This window comes from Mirounga leonina, unplaced genomic scaffold, assembly GCF_011800145.1.
Source record: "Mirounga leonina isolate KUSES-001 unplaced genomic scaffold, KU_Mleo_1.0 Mir_82, whole genome shotgun sequence".
Taxonomy (NCBI): Eukaryota; Metazoa; Chordata; class Mammalia; order Carnivora; family Phocidae; genus Mirounga; species Mirounga leonina.
In genome coordinates this window covers 58,436,754-58,454,892 of record NW_023270825.1, presented here as the reverse complement: position 1 = coordinate 58,454,892, position 18,139 = coordinate 58,436,754, and the positions used below count along the sequence as shown (strand labels likewise).

Here is an 18,139-nt window from a genome sequence, read left to right as displayed (position 1 = left end):
GAATTATCAAGTATTCTAATAAAACTTAAGTCTGAAGAGATTTTTTCCTTATTTAAAATATAAAGCTGGCATTGTTTTCTGCCTCGGCAGGAGTTACGGTAAGTAAAACAATGGGGCCTAAAACTCAATAGATAATTAAAAAGGTGTAAAGATGTAAAACCCAACCTTTACTGTGTTAAGTAAAAAGCAAAAATCCGTAGGTCTTCTGATTTTTACAGAGCATGTGGCAACTCTGTAACAACAGAAACATTATGACATTTCCCTTTGACAGCAGCTGTACAACAGGTTTTGAACAAGTCTGGTGTAGTGTTTAGTAAAATGAAAGGGGCCGGGTTGTTTAATGCTTTGAGTTGGCATTTTACCAGAGAGAGAAGTTTGGTGGTGGTTCGTTTTTCCCTGTTACAGTTAAGTGACACAGTACTGATGAAAATGAGCATTTTTTAATCTTAATTCTCATTTGGTCTTTTTCTAAGCAAGATACTCAATGAAATGAAATCCAAATGCTTTTACACCTACACACTATATTGCTGAGCAAATTATGTATGGAAGGAAAGGCAAGATAAAGTTGCTTTTAAGAGTCCTTTAACGTATCAGTTGGATAACTAGCAAAACACCTTTACTGCCATTAAATATTTACCAAGACTTGGCTTTGGGCTGGGGGGACAGTTGAATGCAACAAATTTGACTCTCTGCAATGCCATTGATTAGTTATCAGAAGGACATAGTTAATAAGTAACTTTAGGTATTACAGAGCACTCTACATTCTTGTCCAATCTTTTCTCTGAAGATGACCTAAAAAAAGTCAGTTACAACCAGCATTCACCCCAGCAATGATTGCACAAGCACAACTAGGAAAGAAATAAAGGCTAGGCAAATGGGTTGAGCGGTACTTAGGCAATCTTTCCTAGTGACTGTTGTCATTGCTCCTGGACTTTAGAACGGAACGTGTTTACATTTAATTAGAAAGGACACACAGTTTACAGCACGGTAGCTATCAATATCGGATCAGAATTGATTTCCGCTGTCTCCCCAGGGATTGCTTCCTTCCAGCTAATTAAAAAAAGGCATATAACCAAAATGACTCACATAAATTTTAAAGCAAAGTAAACAATATTCCCTGGAGACCAAAACAAAAGTAAATGACATTCATCCTGATTATTAGCTACATTTTTTTAAAAGAATTCTGATGCCTATATATGTGATATAAGGCATGTTTTGGTGTTATCAGACTGCTGATAAACCAGGTATTCCCTTTTGAAGAAAGCTGAATGAAAGCTTCACTGAGTACTTGAGCTCTTAAAGAGACAGCCTTACTTTTATCTTTATAATCCCTAAAACATGTAGATAAAGCGGTCTGATAGAAGCTTGCGCTGCTTTTGTTCAAGTTTCCCATTTTCACATATGGCACAGAAAACTGCTAAAACAAATGACAAAATAAATAACAAATTGACTTCCTTTCCAGTAAAGTATATAGAAGCTCATGTATAATTTGCTAAATTAAGGAATCATCCTGGTACGTGTGACTAAATTTCCCTAGAATTAACCGTAGCCAAAATCATCAATAAAATTATGATAAGAGATTATTTCTCATAACTCTGTTACTATAAAGAGAACTGCTTTACATTTCACAAACTAACATTTATTGTTGATGACACTAAATTGTGGTAAAATGACTTTAACATCAAGAGAAATAAAAGAAAATACGGGAGACGGAGTGGTTACTCAGGAGAATGGTGTCACGGCCCTCCTTCTTCCTTATCTACAGATCTGCCATGCAACACCACGTTCAGATGGAAGGCCGGCAAGGTGTAAGGAAGTACAGAATGTTCAGACTAGAAGCAGGCCTTAAGAAACATTAATTGATTTATTCACATATTTATTAAGCACTTATTCTGGGCACTAAAGATAAAATGGTGAGCAAAACCTCAGTAAGATCAGACATTTTGTCTGGTTTGGTGAGTGGTGTATCCCCAAGCATTTACTGTGTGCTTGACTCTATACAGATATAGTTGCTCAATAAATACTTACTGAATGAATAACTCCTTTCAAGGATTATTTCACTATAAGCAAATGTTCGCTCAGCCACCAGGGGGCCTCCAGTAGCCCTTGTTCCTAGATTGCAGGAAAACTGCTGAAATCCACAATGATGCTATGCTAATGAGAGTCCGTTTAAAATCCCCCTTCAGAATAGAATAACTCATCGAAGTTATTTTTGCTTGCCTTTCTTTCCTTCATTTCCTTTTTAAATCTTAGGCTTTTATTACTCTTAGTGTTACAAAGACTCAAACTGCAAGCCACATTGGTTAACTACAGACCAGTACTAGATATCCCTAGCTTATATGCATGGGCATATACCGATCACAAAGGTTCTAGTCAACCATTACAACAGAAGAAAGAAGAGCCACATGAAGCAGGACTAAGGAACCAGTAATTAATCAACTCCACAAATATTTATTAAAGCCTTTTCTAGGCACTAGAGATCAAATGGTGAAACGAGCAATTGCTTAACATGTATCCAGTTGAGAGGTCAGAGGACTGTGGGAGCAGTGAGAGGACCACCTAATCTAGACAAGTCTGATTTCTTGGAGAAACTCACTCCAAGCTGAGATCTAAAGGATGAATGGGAGCTAGTTAAGTAAAAATAGGGTCAGTGTTCTAGGGGATGTGAAAGTTATTCATCCTGGCTACAGTAGAGAGGGAAATGTGTGAATAAGAGAAATGAGCTGGAAAGAGCCATGAAGAGCTTTGTGGATGATATTTAAGGAATTTGAACTTTATGCTACAAGCAGTGAGGAGTCATTGAAGAGATTTAATCCAGTTAGTGATACAGTCATATTTGTGCTTTAGAAACTCACTCATGGCAAGGAACAAGTGAAAAGTCTATTGTAGTAATCCACTTAAGAAAACAGTAGCAGGCACTCATAATTAAGATAATGATAATGGGTCTAGAAAGAAGTAGAAAGATGCAAGGGAGATTTTAAGTTTAAACCAAAAGGACTGATTAGATCCTATGGTGAGAGCGATAGATATCAAGGATGATGTGTAGGATTTGAGCTTGAACACTGATAGTGGTACCCATTGAGGGAGGAAGAGAAAGGGCTGATTTGGAGAGGGCATAACATGAGATTATGAGTTCAGTTTTAGACACACCTAGTTGTAGATATTTGTAGGATGGTCAAGTCAGGGTGTCTATACTAGGTGCTTATGTAGATCTAGTGCTCAAGATAGAAATCTAAGCTATAAAGGAACTATGTAGACGATTATGTGAACTATAGGAGTGGGTTGAAATCAAGTAGAGTGGGTCGACGGGAAGAGAAGACACCAACAGTTAAGTGTTGGGTAGAGGAAAAGAAGCCCTCAAAGGAGATTGAGAAGCATCAAAAAATACTTCTGTTGAAGCAGAACACCAGAACTGTATTTTCATGGCAAGCATTTCCAGAAAGAATTGGCTTCAGATAAGTCAAATAAGATAAAGGTTGAAAAGTACCTTTTACATTTAACAAGATTGTTGAAGCAGTTGTAGACAAAGATTGCGAGCCTTGAATAGAAGTTGAGAAGGTGCAGACAGTAAGCACAGATAATTTAATTCTAAATGAGATGATTCCTAACTAGGTCCAAGAGAAATCCCATCTTTTAGACCAGACTGAGTATCTTTAGAACTAAGTGAGCTAGAATCTCTTAGTAGAGGGGGCACCTGGGTGGCTCAGTTGGTTAAGCACCCAACTCTTGATTTTGACTGAGGTCATGATCTCAGGGTCTGAGATCGAGCCCTGCTGTCGGGCTCCCCGCTCAGCAGGGAGTTTGCTTAAGATTCTCTCCCTCTCCCTCTGCCCCTCCCCCTGCTCACACTCAGTCTTGCTCTCTCTCTTAGTAGAAAATAAAACAAAACATCTTCATAAGTAGTATATCCAGCCCAAGTAAATAAAAGGTGAGTTTTAAAACTTCATTGTATATCCTAGATTTGAGTCTTAGTATAGTTCCATGTTTTCTTGGAATTCCAGAGCTGGCCCACTCGGACAAGGAGCAAGGTGAGTCTTACCTGTTAGAGGCTATTTGTCCTATCAGGTAAGAGAGACACACAAAACACCCCCTAGCCAGAGCAGTTTTTAAAAAGGCAGATCCTCTTGCCCTCTCTTTAAAATCCTTCAGTAACTTCTCCTTTTTTTCTCAGGACAAAGACCAAAAAGGCCCAATGTGATCTGGTCTCAACCACTTTTTCACTGGTCTTGGAACATTAACACTGGCAGAACTGGGCTTCCTCTGGCTCCTGAGCCATCCTTTCTCTTCTAAGGCCTTTGTGTGTGTTCTTCCCTGCCCCTGAAGTTCTCCCTGTGCCCTTCTAATTAATACCTACTCTTCTCTAAATTTCAACTCGAATGTCACATCCCTTCCTTTACAGTATTTATAAGAATTTGACAAGTGTGTTTAGTCCCCACTGTAGTTCTAGCAAAGTGCCCAGCACCCAGTGTCATTCATTTATGTGAGGAAGGAAAGCAGTACCTGGGGCGTCCCAGTGCGCCCCCTGCCCCCCATCAGTAAAACAAAGCACATTGCTTCCCAGAACCCTGCATTCAGCACTTCAGCTAGCCAAATAGCTCTTCAGCCCCATCTCTGTGTCAAGCAGTGTGCATTTGCAATAATCTTGTGAAGTGAGTTTATTTAGACCTATATCTGAGATGTCAACATCAGTCCATCTCCTAAGCTGTATTATATGATGTGAAATAAAACTATATGCTTACTAGGCCCTGGTTAACTTTTTAAAAGAGGGTTAATTAGGATTGTTAATAAAATTGAAAAATATTTATCCTATGTAAGAAAGTTTGGTTATTTGCTGTTTTGACATTTTTAGTATAATCATTTATTTGTACAGATGGTATGGGACATAATTTTCAATAGTTGAGCAAACTTCTCAGCCATTTACTAAGAAACTGGCTAGTCAGAGTGTGTGCTGAGGTCCTCAAAAATCTTTTTCTCCAGAACTAATCCTTATGTAGATAATACTCTTCCTTTTTGACTGTTCTTAGATGGAATACCCCATCTCAGTAGAATTAGGATGACAAGTAATATCTGGCATTTAACTAGGACTCAGCATTGCAAGATCACTTATCTCTAGAGATAATTGAATCCATCCTTCAACATTGTGCAGAGATTTCTTCTATGCCATTTTTAACAGGTGTTATCTAGCAGCTACATAAATATAATGATACCTGATCACAGGTAAGGTTTACCCTACCTGATAAGCCCTCCTGTGGAGGTGCTTTAATTTATCATTTATAAATTATTATAGACATAGCCAAATTCAGGCATGATTAGGTCTGATATGGGCACTATACCATTGCTGGATATGCTTGCCCTTGTTTCTTTGTATCTCATGTCACTTTTGATTCCTACCGAACCAATCTTAGCCTGTCTTCATTCCTATTGTGTGTGTGTTGGTTGTGGGGGGAGGAGGGTAATTAATAGACTTTTATTTATTAGGACAGTTTAGATTTACAATAAAATTGGAGCAAATAGTAGAGGTCCCGTATACCTCCTTACACACACAGATTCCCCAGTATTAATGTCTTGTATTGGTGTGGCATATTTGTTACAATTAATGACACTTTATCAATGCATTGTTATTACCTAAAGTTACATAGTTTACATTAAGTTTCACTTTTTGTGTTGTAAGGTTCTGTGGGTTTTGAAAAAGGCAAAATGTCATGTATTTACTGTAACAATATCACACAGAATAGTTTCACAGCACTTATAAAAACCCAAGTGCTTTGTCTTTTCACCCCTGTCCACCTCCCTCTGGACCCTTAGCAACTACCGATCTTTTTACTGTCTCTGTAGTTTTTGCCTTTTCTATAATGCCATATAGTTGGAATCATACAGCATATAGCCTTCCAGATTGGCTTCTTTCAGACTGGTTTCTCTCACCACATTATATACATTTAAGGTTCCTCCGTATATTTTTTTAAATTTTATTATGTTATGTTAATCACCATACATTACATCATTAGTTTTTGATGTAGTGTTCCATGATTCATTGTTTGCGTATAACACCCAGTGCTCCATTCAGTACGTGCCCTGTTTAATACCCATCACCAGGCTAACCCATCCCCCCACCCTCCTCCCCTCTAGAACCCTCAGTTTGTTTCTTAGTGTCCATAGTTTCATGGTTATTTTTATGGCTTAATAGCTCGTTTTTTTATCAGTAAATAACATTCCATTGTATGGATGTACCACAGTTTATTTATATATTCATCTATTGAAAAATGTCTTGGTTGCTTCCAGTTTGGGAAATTATGTATAAATCTGTAAACATTCATGTGCAGATTTTTGTGTACACATGGGTGTTCATTGCTATTGGGTAAATACTTAGGATCATATGGTAAGATTATGTTTAGGTCTGTAAGAAACTGCCAAATTGTCTTTCAAAGTGGTTGTATCGTTTTGCATTTCCACCAGCAATAAATGAGAGTTCCTGCTACTCTGTATATAAATCAGAATTTGGTGTTACTTTTTTTGGTTTTAACCATTCCAATGTGGGTATAGTTGTATCTCATTGTTTTAATTTGCAAATCCCTGATGTTATATGATGTTGAGCATCTTTTTATGTGTTTATTTACCATCTGTATTTCTTCTTTGGTGAGATAGCTATTTGGAACTTTTGTCCATTTTTTAACTGAGTGGTCTGTTTTTTTTTTATTGTTGAGTTTTAAGAGTTCTTTGTGTATTTTACATACTTGTCCTTTATCAGATAACGTGTTTGCAAAGACTTTCTCTCAGTCTGTGGATTATCTTTTCATTCTCTTAACAGCATGTCTTGCATTACACAAGTTTTTAACTATTTTAATAAGATCTAACATTACTTTTTTCATGGATCTTGTTTTTTTTTAATTTATTATTATTATTTTTTTTAAGATTTTATTTATTTGGGGTGCCTGGGTGGCTCAGTTGGTTAAGTGACTGCCTTCGGCTCAAGTCATGATCCTGGAGTCCGGGGATCGAGTCCCACATCGGGCTCCCTGCTCAGCTCGGAGTCTGCTTCTCCCTCTGACCCTCCCCCCTCTCATGCTCTCTCTCTCTCATTCTCTCTCTCGCAAATAAATAAAATCTTAAAAAAAAAAAAAAGATTTTATTTATTTGTCAGAGAGAGAGAGCACAAGCAGCCAGAGTAGCAGGCAGAGAGGGAGAAGCAGGCTCCCCGCTCAGCGGGGAGCCCAATGTGGGACTCGATCCCAGGACCTGAGCTGAAGGCAGACCAGTTGAGCCACCCAGGCGTCCCCATGGATCGTGTTTTTGGTGTTATATCTAAAAACTCATTACCAAATCCAAGGTCAACTCAATTTTCTTCTATGTTATCTTCTAGAAGTTATATAGTTTTGTGTTTTACTCTTAAGCCTGTGATCCATTTTTAGTTATTTTCTATGAAAGGTGTAAATTCTCTGTCTAGATTCACTTTTTTCTCAGATGGACATCCAGTTCCACTGCCATTTGTTGGGGGGGGGGAAGCTGTCCCTTTTTCATTGAATTGCCTTTTGCTCCTTTGTCAAAGATCAGTTGACTTTATTTGTGTGGATCTATTTCAGGGTTCTCTGTTCTCTTCTATTGATCTATTCGTCTGTTCTTTTACGAATATAATGCTGTCTTAATTGCTGTAACTTTATAGTAAGTCTTGCAGTTGAGTAGAGTCAGTCCTCTGACTTTGTTCTCCTATATTGACTTGACTGTTCTGGATTTTTTGTCTCTCCATATAAACTTTAGCATCAGTTTGTCAATATCTACAAAATAATTTGCTAGGATTTTGATTGGAATTTCATTGAATCTATAGATCAATGGCAAGAATTAACATCTTAACAATATTGAGTCTTTTTATGCATGCACATGGAATATTTCTCCATTTATTTAGGTTGTCTTTGATTTCTTTCATCAGACTTTTCCTCATATAGATCCTGTACATATTTTGTTAGATTTATACCTAAAATATTTCACTGGGGGGAGGGATGGTATTGTGTTTTCATTTTAAACTGAAATTGTTCACTGCTGCTATATGTAGGAAAGCAATTGCCTTTATATTAACCTGTAACTCTACACCCTCTCTCTTTGGTTCCAATAGTTTCGTGTTTTTTTATTTGTTTTGTTTTTGTTAAGTCTTTGAGATTTTTTTACATAGATAATCATGTCATCTCTAAATAAATACAGTCTTATTTCTTACTTCCTGATCTATATACCTTTTATTTCCTTTTCTTGTCTTAAGAATTGTTACCTTAACAATTTTTGATGTGATTAAGTTAAGGAACTTGAAAGGGGAAGCTTTCCTGGATTATCAGGATGGTCCTAAATACAGTCACATGTCTGTTTATCAGAGAGTGGCAGAGGGAGTTTTGAGAGAGACACACAGAGGAGAAAACCTTGTGAAGAGATTGGAGTGATACAGCCATAAGCAAAGGAATATTCACAGCTGCCAGAAGCTGGAACAGGCAAGGGAAGAAATTTCCCTAGAGGCTCTGGAGAGAGTGTGGTCCTGCTGACACCTCAATTTCAAACTTCTCGTCTCCAGAACATGGGAATAAATTTCTGTTTTTTTAAGCCACCGATTCATGGTGATTTGTTATGGCAGCCCTGGGAAACTAATACATTGATGTTCTCAAGGAATCAGCTTTTGATTTGGATGACTTTCTCTATTGATTTCCTGTTTTCAATTTCATTCATTTCTACTCTAAACTGTTTTTTTTTTTCTTCTGCTTGCTTTAAGTTTACATTACTCTTTGTCTAATTTCCTAAGGTAGAAGCTTGTGTTATTGATTTTAGATTCTTCTTTTCTGATATATGTTTTCAATCCTATCAGTTTTCCTCTTAAGCACTATTTTTGCTGTGTCCCACAAACTTTGATAAGTTATATTTCCACTTTCATTTAGTTCAAAATATTTTTCACAATCTCTGGAGACTTCATCTTTGACCCATGTGTTATTTAGAGGTGTGTTATTGAATCTCCAGATACTTTGGGATTTTCCAGCTATCAATTAATTTGCTAAGGCTCCTTCAAGCAAATAATAGTTGACTTCCCTTGCTTATTTTTGAGGAAATCAGCTTATGCTCTGGTATAGTAGGCCTTAATCCTGAATGACATACAGTTATAGGGAAATGCATTCAGTACAGTTAAGAATGTGGTTGAGAAGATTTAATTTGTAAATCAGACAGTGAAGTGATTCCACTGACTTGCTACCTCTATTGTCTCAGTTGGTTTCATTTGATAAAATAACTTATAAAAGTTATTTCAGAGATAAATAATTTCTTTACTATAAACTAAGTTAATTCTGAACTTAAATTTTCAAGAATTTTACTTGACGTATGATCAACATATTTATTGATATTTATTAAAACACTCTTGGATGCTACATTTTATGATACAAACTGGTGGCCACTAAATATTTGTTGAATTCATTGACTAGAAAAGAAATGTAACAATCATGCCACTAATTCTAAAGATCTATTAAAAAACATTTAATTAAGTGACATCACTAAGATGGTGGCATAGATCATTTCTTACTTAACTCTTCTTTACAAGAAGAATGGCTAATATCTATTCAAGAATAAGACACCTCCAAAAGAATCTTACAACACAGGGATGAGGCTGAAGCACCCCCTTGCACCTCAGAGACCAAGAAGACAGACTGCATTAGAAGATTAGGAGAAGTGGCTACATATTGACTGCATTGACCCTTCCCCAGATTAGCACAGCACCGTGCAGAGAGGTCTCCCCTGAACCACCAATTCCTCCAGTGGGAAAAGAAAACCTGGGAAGACAACAAGTCTCCCTCAGCATTGTGGGTCACTTTATAGGAGCCCCTACTCTGATCTCACACCACAGGGATTACAGGGGAGACTTGGGGCACAGCCACTGGGAATCTGAGTGACAGAAACGGGAGGAAGGGTTTGTAACAGCCAGCACACAAATGTTGGCAGACTGAGTTCCTATCCACAGTGCCCAAACAGTAATCCCAACCAGTGGCTTGGCTCAGCTACAGAACCAAGCCAGGGGCACACCCTGACCAGAGAACTCAGTGGGGTGCAGATCTGCCTGATTCAGATCTTCAAATGAGGACTTATGCCAACCCTAGAGTCGGATTGCCCACACCCAAGCAGAATTCTGCGTCACAGCCCCACCCACTGTAGAGGATGCCTTCCAGCCCCCCTTCTGGCCAGAAGGGCTAGCAACAACTTCTGGAAGCTGTGTAGCCCAACAGCACCTGAGCTGAGAAGCAAATGGACAGGGCTGATCACCCAAACCAAAGGCAGGGAGATTAATCCATAGCCAAACTGAGAGTAGCCTGGAGCAGCCCCTACCCCTCCCGCCCAAGCAAGGAGGCTGAGACATAGTGCTACTGACTATGGAGTGTCTTCCAGCCCCATCTGACCAGAAGGGCTGGCAAAACACCTGAAAGTAGTGCAGCCCAGCAGCTCTCAAGCCAAGAGAAGAGCAGACAGAACCAATAGTGCAGAGAGAAGCCAGTGGCCCTCCCTCTGCTCCTTCCTCTCCCCCTCTCTCTTTCCCCCTCTCTGATAAATAAATAAAATAATAATAAAAATAAAAATTTTGGCCCACCTCTATGCTAGCTACAAGAAACTCACAACAAATAAAATCATTAAAATAAGAGAACAGAAGATAAAGCATGAAACACAAATCAAAGGCAAAAGCAAGAATGGCTATACTATAGCATCTTCTATGTGGACTTGAAAGCTAAACCATTTATCAGAGAGGGGCATTGAGTTATAGAAAAAGAGTCTACCAAAAAGACATAGCAATCTTAAATGTGTTTATACCAAACAAGAGAACTAAAAGTACATGAAGCAAAAACTGATGGAACTGAAAAGAGAAATTGACAAATCCACAATTAGAGTTTGGAGGTGTCAACGCTTCCCTCTCACAAAACAGAGAAAAATCCAGGGATACAGAAGAATTTAACATGACCATCAACTACCAGGATCTAATCAACAGTTTTAGACATTCCACACAACAGCAGGATACATATTTTTTTGTAAATGCCCACAAAACACACACCAAGATAGATCATATTCTAAGTCATAAAATAAACCTTAGTTGACTACAAAGAACTGAAATCATACAGTGCGTACTCTTTGACCACAGTAGAATCAGAACAAATATTAGTAACAGAAAGATAACAGGCAAATCTCCAAACACTTCAAAACTAAATAACACATTTCTAAATAATCACTGAATCAAAGAAGAATTCTCAAGGGAAATTTTTTAAAATACATGGAAGTGAATGAAAATAAAAATACAACACACCAAAATTGTGGGACACAGCTAAAGCAGGGCTGAGAGGAAATTTATAGCACTAAATGCATTAAGGAAAATTGGAAATATATCAGATCAACAATTTAAGCCCCTACCTCAAGAATCTTTCTTAGAAAGAGAACAGAAAAATAAATGCAAAACAAGCAGAAGGAAAAAATGATAAAGATAACAGAAAGAAGCATATAAGAGCAGAGAAAAGACACTCTACCAATATCAGGAATGAAACAGAGGATAGCACTGTAGATTTTACAGATATAAAAATAGGATTACTGTCAACAGCTCTGCACACATAAAAATGGCACAACTTAGAAGTAATGGACCATTTCCTAAAAAACAAACAAACAAACAAAACCCCACAAATAAATCCCCAGGAAATTATGCTGAATGAAAAAAGACAGTCCTGGGGCACCTGGGTGGCTCAGTCCTTAAGCCTCTGCCTTCGGCTCAGGTCATGATCCCAGAGTCCTGGGATCAAGCCCCACATCGGGCTCCCTGCTCAGCGGGAAGCCTGCTTCTCCCTCTTCCACTCCCCCTGCTTGTGTTTCCTCTCTCACTGTGTCTCTCTCTGTCAAATGAATAAATAAAATCTTTAAGAAAGAAAGAAAGAAAAAAGTCCCCAAAGCAGCCTTTCCATTCATAAAACATTCTTGAGGGGTGCCTGGGTGGCTCAGTCAGTTAAGCGGCTGCCTTCAGCTCAGGTTGTGGTCCCGGGGTCCTGGGATCGAGCCCCGTGTCAGGCTCCTTCAGCAGGGAGCCTGCTTCTCCCCTCACTTTGCCTGCCACTCTGCCTACTGTGTTCTCTATCTCTGTCAAATAAATAAATAAAATATTTTTTAAAAACATTCTTGAAACATTATAGAAATGGGAAACAGATTAGTGGTTAGGGTTTAAGGAAGGGAAGGAGTGGTGGGGAAACATGAGGGATCCTTGTAGTGATGTAACTGTTTTTTATCTTGACTATATCAATGTCACTATCTTGGTGGTGCTTTTATACTATAATTTTATAAAATGTTACCATTGTGGGAAAGTAGGTAAAGGACACCAGGGATTTTTCTGTGGTATTTCTTGCCAACTGCATGTGACATCTACAATGATCTCAAAACAAAAAGTTTATTTTTAAAATATCCCCAAAAATGTAATGGAATGAAGTGTGGGTAAAGGTAAACTATGGACCATATGGGACTGTACATTAAGATAAAGAGAAAAGGAAAGGAAAGAAAATTGATGTGATCCTTTTACAATACTGGAGGCCACTCGTTCAAATACAGCATTTAAACAACAATGTTCAATAAATAACTTTTTGTATGCCTCGTGTAGAAAAGCCACTGAGTTAGGCCCTAGAAGGAAACAAAGAAAAATAAAATATGGCTCCTTCTTTCAATAGCATTAGAATCTAGTAGGAAAGAAAACAAGTATACAATAACTACAAAGGATACTAGAAACTGAGGAATATAATATAAGGGATATGGAAAGGGTATGGTAGCTTAGAGCAAGACGTGTCCCCTTGGGCAGGGAAGGTATGGAGTGTGACTTCATGACAGTTGTTGCAGTTTGGCTGAATCTTGAAACGTGATCGGGGGTGTGGATGGAAAGAAAAAGAGCACTCTGAGTGAAGGCAACAACGTGAGCAGTACTGCAAAGTGAAAAGTGTGACAGCATTTTCAAAGAGCAATTTATAGTTCCATTTGGCTAGAATAAAAAATTTTGATAGAGTGGGTAGGATGAAGTCTGAAAAGAAAAGTAGAATAGGATTTTGGAGCACCTTGAATGTCAGACTAAAACTGGGGACATCAGCCTAGAATTCTGTATCCCATGAAGTTATCCTTCAAAAATAAAGGAGAAATAAAGACTTTCTCAGATAAGCAGAAACTGAGGGAATTTGTCACCAGTACACCTGTCTTGCAGGAAATGTTAAAAGAAGTTCTTCAGAGAGAAGGCAAATCACAGGTCAGAAATTCAGATCAAATTAACTGATGCAGTAAACCAGGAAGTAAATACAGACACTATCCTCTCAGAAAATGTACACTTAGGACAAGGTAGCACATACTTCTGCCTTTCATACTTGCTTTGTCTTTATTTTAATTCAGTAAAACAAGCCAAACCTGCCTCTTTTTTTTTTTTTTTCAGAATGATTTAAGAATGTTATCAGTAAATGATAAAGGTTAGGAAAACGAGTTTACGTCTCCCAATTCATGAAAAACCTGTAGAAACAGGCAATTGTTTTTCATCAAAGTATTTATAAAATGTCTGAGTATTGTATAAGATATCATACAAAGTTGATTAGAGCTAAATTATTTCTTTTAAGAATTACACATGGACAAAAGCCCATTCTTTACCAGATATTGTGCTGAATATTTTCACATAGTTAGATCACCTCATTTTGTTCTCACATGAACTCTGTGAGATTTTTCTCATCGTTCTTGAGTTGATGAAATTAGTACTCAGAGGGTTAAAGTATCTTCCTAAGGTCATACAGAGTGAATGACAGGACTGAAATTTGAATCTAGTTCTTCAAAGTCCAAAGCCAAAATCTTTGCATGTACACCACATTTGGCATTTTTGACACATTAGACTGTCCTCTGCAATGGAGGTTGCTTAGCAGCATCTCTGGCCTCTACTCACTAAATGCTAGTAGTACTCCCCTCCTCGAGTTATGACAACCAGAAATGTCTCCAGATGTTGCAAATATCCCCTGAGGGACAAAATTATTCCTAGGTAATAACTGTTGGTTTATACTGTGGTACCTCTCCTCTAAATTTTTAATTTAAACATATTTATCCAATTAAAGCAACATATATAAAACACTTGATGGAGCAATTACTGTAAATAAATGAAGCATGAGCAGAAGAATAAGTGCATACTGTAGGATGATGAGTAAAGTGACTCATGAAGGACTTAAGTTAATACCTGATCATGGAGACAAAAGAGGAAGCCAGGAAAAGTAGCTTCAACACTTGGCATAAATGGAAAAGTACTAGTTGCAGGAATAAGCTGAATCCATGTATGACATTACAATTGAGAGAAAGAGAGTTCAGCCAGCAGGAAAGCAGATAAGCTGAGGAGAACATAAATATCTGCAAGCAAAACATAAAAGTGGGTCATAAGCTTGATAATTCCAAGAAAGTTTAAGCTGAGGCAGTTCAGAGAGTCAGGGACTAGGAAAATAGGACCATGGACTTGAGGGAGTTGATACCAAGACGGAAACCACTCCAGAAAGGAAATCTGTTACATGCTGCTTACTAGTACAGTGCCCATCAAAGGGTATTTTCTACCCCAGCCTGCGGTTGGACTCTACGTGGTGAGCAGCATAAGAGACAATGTACTGTCTCATTTGATATGGATTTAGAATTATAATATGAAAGATTACCAAGTAAAAATATTTTCAAAGTCTCACTTTCTATAATAACAAAAATTAAATAAATTACATAATTTGAAAGCTGTAAGAGTGAATGGAAACCTTGCGTATGATATTACCTCATTAATTTCATGATAAACCTAAATAATTACCATTCTTTGTCAATATTGTGTGAACCACAGGCTTTGGACCTTCTGAGAGTGATTTAATGACTCTTTTCTGCTATTGTTTTATCATTTATTCTTACTATAACTTCAAATATTTTCCAATACAACATCATTTAAGACCAATAAATTGTAATGCTGCTGCCATGCTAAAAATGCATCTGAAAATCAGTAACTTTGAAAAGAGGTTAAATGTAATTTGACTCTATGAAGAAAGCTAAACAAGGTGGCCCTAGGGAAGAGCACTATCAAGGAAAAAACAGCACTAAAACAAAAATAAGCTATAAATGGTATAGATTTGTATATGCTAGGAATCTATCCCCTCTGCTTCACCTTTATTCTGATAAGAAAGTGTCCTTAGAAATATAAGCATTTTGATTTATTGAAGTTATTAAGGAGTGTATCCCCATTTTTAAAGATTGCCCTTTGTAAATAGAGTGTTAATATGGTGGAATTGGGAAATAGATCACAAGATGAAACTGAAAAAAACTACAAATTATTATAAGTTCTAAGAAGAAAAGGAGTAGGGTCATTGAGACAGAGTAACAAAGAAGGAGCACCAAAATTTAGATTGAAGAGTCATAAAAGGTGTATCTGAGTACACTTTTCTCAGTATTCATGCTGAGACCAAATGAATAAGTAGAAGTTTGTCAGGGAGAGGGGAGAAAGACATTACAAACAAATGCCTCAAGCAGGAAAAAGCTTGATGTACTTGAGAAACAATGTCTGGCTAGAAGATGAGGAAGCAGAGAGAACAGATGATACAGGGCTCCATGGCTCATGGCCCCCTGGGAGGAGTGTTTCACGTTTCAGCTCAGGGAGGAAGACTGTGGGTTGAGATTCTGGTTCTGTTAGATATGTGAGATTAATTAAATTACTTCCCTCTCTTTGCTTCAATTTCATCATCTGTAAAAAAACTAATATTGATAGGACTTCTCCCATAGGTTGTTGTGAGGTTTAGTGAGTTAAAATAGGCAATTTGTTGTTATTATTTTTAGAGACTTATTCTGAGTGCAATGAGATGCCACTGCAGGATTTTAAGTGACATTATCTAATTTATTGTTTTAAAACATCATTCCAGCTGCTGCTTCTGTTTGAGAAAGTCTTGGTGGAGATTTGAAGGTTTCCAAGGCATTTTGAATGATGAGTAGCTTTTGAGCTTGAGAGTTAAGGATCCCAGTCACAGGTCCAACTGAGAGAAAAATGAGATATAAATTTGAAAAAAATTAAAGGATCGAAGACTAGGAAATGATGAATGATTAGAGAATTAAATTGGGATACCATGGTTTTAATAAAGATGATATTTTAAAAACTGAATCATTGATTCTTCATATTTAATTGGCTAGAGTATACTGCATAGTGTTATGGACATCGTAGACAAATGCAGAATTCCCAAACGAAGCTGCCCACTGTGAACTTTAAATGAGACCATATACATAAGGGTAAAATATAAAGGCTAAGATGTTTTTTAAATAGGACACAAAAAACAGTGCCATTAAAAAACAATGACTAATTGGACTTCATTCAAATTAAGAACTTAAATTCATCAAAAGGCAATATTAAGAAAATGAAATTGCACTGCACCTCTATTAGAATGGGTATAGTTTACCAGTAGGGAGAATACTCTAAAGGAGAATGTAGAGCGATTGCAACTCCCATATATTGCTGGTGAGAGTGTAAATTGGTAGGACCACTTTGGGAAACTCTGTGCAGCATCTACTTAATGTGAACATACATACACCCTACAGAGCAATTCTTACTTCAGAAAGGAGTACTCACGTCAATTATATCTCAATAAAGTGGGGTGGGGGGGAAATGAGTACTTAGGTCCATCAAAAGATAATGTACAAGAATATTAATAGCAACAATAGTGGAATGATTAAATAAATTGTGGTATATTTATATAACAGAATACTTGATAGCAATAAAAAACAGTGAACTGCATGCAACAGTAGGACGAATCTCATAAGCCTTTAAGTAAAATATGCCAGACCAAAAGTTCAAAAACAGACAATACTGATCTTTTTTTTTAAAGATTTTATTTACTTATTTGACAAAGAGAGACACAGCGAGAGAGGAAACACAAGCAGGGGGAGTGGGAGAGGGAGAAGCAAGCTTCCTGCAGAGTGGAGAGCCCAATGCGGAGCTTGATCCCAGGATGCTGGGATCATGACCTGAGCGAAGGCAGACACTTACCGACTGAGCCACCCAGGCGCCCCCAGACAATACTTATCTTAATAGAGGTTGAATAAGTGATTACTTTGGGAAAGGGGAATTAACTGGAAGGGAACAGAGGGGAATCTTCTGCATTTATTACATGTTTTCTTTACATTTTGTCAAGCTGAATACTTTGGATTTGTGCACTCTGTGTAATTTAAAATGTAATTAACAATTAAAATGTAAGTAATAACCTTTTAAGTGTAAAGAAAATAAAGAGTCTTGTCTTTTTAAAGGTTTTTTGTTTTGTTTTTCATTTCTTTCTTTCTTGGATCTTTCAAGTAGCCAAAGAGGGTGGATTGAAGGAAACGAACATGGAATAAGAGGAATCAGAAAGTGTGAAAGAACATAGAATAGGAAAATGGGCAGGAGATGGGAGCCTTTAGGCGTATGGATTGGTAGAAAGAACTAAAAATGAAAGAAGGGTTAGATAAACAACAAGATGAAAACCATAAAGAAGGATACTTCTTTGCACTCTACAAATGTGGCACTAAACACCATTCTTATTTTTATGTAGTAATCAATTGACCACAGTTTAGTAGCAGTCTTTCTTCTTAAGAACTAATTTGAATCTTGAAATGATTTCTTTTGGTATGCTGACTATCCCTGTTTCATGTCCTTCTTATTTCTGTGTGACACCTTCTACAAAGTGAGCACACTGGAGAGATCTATAGGTTACTTAAACAAAAAGAAGAAATGTATGATTACTTTGGTTTAAACAGTTTTAAATAAAGTATCAGACTAGATATTCGGCCAGTGCTAAAGTTCCCTGACTAGCTTTTTGAAGCTTTCAGAATTATATTACTTTCTTTCACATCATTAATCTGTATTATATAGTTAGGTTGTTTTACTTACAAGTCTCCCATTGACATTTCTTTTGTATGCATATACTGAAATGATTTTATTTAATAAAAAAAGAACATCTCCTGTGTGGATTTTAAATTTCCCTTATTAAATATTTATATTTTCAAAATGTCTTTATTTAATTGAGTGAGGTGCTTGGTGCCATTTCAAAATAACCTCAGGTGGTAGGTGTAATGACATATCAAAGATTTGACCTTTAGCATTTTAGGGTTCTATTTGTCTGCATTTTCT

At 37.2% G+C, this 18,139-nt stretch overlaps 1 protein-coding gene across 8 annotated transcripts in view; it reads left to right on the top strand.

Moving 5' to 3' along the window:
* The window catches only part of MIPOL1 (mirror-image polydactyly 1), a 321,775-nt gene that overhangs the window by 253,990 nt on the left and 49,646 nt on the right, over window positions 1–18,139 (top strand). The window lies entirely within an intron of this gene.